Genomic DNA, 1,382 nt, shown 5'->3' with positions numbered 1-1,382 from the left:
TGCTCACCCCACCGGGGCGGCCCTGACCCAGACCCAGAGAACTCTCCCAGGTCCCAACAGGAGCAGGCCTGTCCCCCATCCGCACCCCCTGAGCCCCGGGCTGTCCTCTTCATCGGGGCCTGTGTCTGACTCCTCACCTCAAAGCCTCTGACCTCTGACCCCGCTCCAGACAGCCCTGCCTTCTGCCCCACCCCGGACAGAGCCTCCCCTTCCACTGGGCCCTCCCCTGCGTCTGCTGGACACGCAGTCCCAGGAGGTCTGTGCCGTCCACGCCGCCTCCGTCCCTCCCCAGCTGGACACCGTCCGCCCCCAGAGCTCAGGCCCCTGTCCCTGCTGGACTGGATGCCCGGTGAGCCCTGTGCTGGGCCGTCCCGTGCGTGTCCGTGAGCGTCCGGGCGGTGTGTGCCCGTGGAGGTCATGCCGCACGGTCAGGGGCCTGCCACGCCATCCTGAGCAACGTGAGCGTGGGAGTAAGCGCTCACCTTGGGCCGCGTCTGCTTCTGAAGGAAACGGCTTGTAGCCATAGCTTTACAGCCAGTTCTGCTTGGAGATTATGTTTGACCAAATGCTCTGCGTTGCTCATTATTTCCCACTGTCCCTCCCTCGCAAAGATCTCTTCTGTGCACGTTCTGTCCAACTTTTCAAACGCTCGAGGGAAAAGGGTGCATCCTCTCCCGGGCGCTGCCTGCAGACACGGGATGGGGCCGCGCAGCCCCACCCACCACCCTCAACAGCTCCTGCCCAGCGTGGAGCCGTGGACCGTGGGCCCAGGGGGCTCAGACCCCTGCAGGCCTCAGCACGCTGTCCTCTGTCCCCCCAGGAGGCAGGGGAGGGGGCAGGGCATCACCCCTTTTCTGTGGGTGGAGAAACTGGGGTTCCTGGCGGAAGAACCAAGACTAAACCGGCCCAAAGACACCCCGGTAGGGCTCTTCCCCAACCTGAGAGCAGCCAGGGAATCTAATGTGCCACATGCATGTGTGTGCATGTGTGTGCATGTGTGTGCATGTGTGTACACATGTGGGGGGCACAGCACCCAGGAACCATCCACATTGTGTCACTGAGCCCTGCCTGGCAACCCCTACACACGGACAGAAAGGTCAGGGGCCACCTCCCAGCCCTGGGGTGTCTGCAAAGAGCCAGGCAGAGGGCCTCGCAGGCCCACAGGGGAGCCGCCCCCCCCCTCGGGCCCCGCCTGAAGCAGGTTGAGTTTTTTTGCCAGAGAACAAATCACTCTCTGACAATAATTGGGAAGAGACACTTAATTATGAGGCCATGAGAGGAGACGGCACAATTGTTAATTTTAAATTGTGCAGCCCAGTCCTGAAGGCCAAGCAGGGAGCAGCCTGGAGGTGGGGGCTCCAGGCACCAGGCCTGGGGGCTCC

Source organism: Myotis brandtii, unplaced genomic scaffold (assembly GCF_000412655.1).
Source record: "Myotis brandtii unplaced genomic scaffold, ASM41265v1 scaffold691, whole genome shotgun sequence".
Lineage (NCBI taxonomy): Eukaryota > Metazoa > Chordata > Mammalia > Chiroptera > Vespertilionidae > Myotis > Myotis brandtii.
This window is presented reverse-complemented; position numbering follows the sequence as displayed.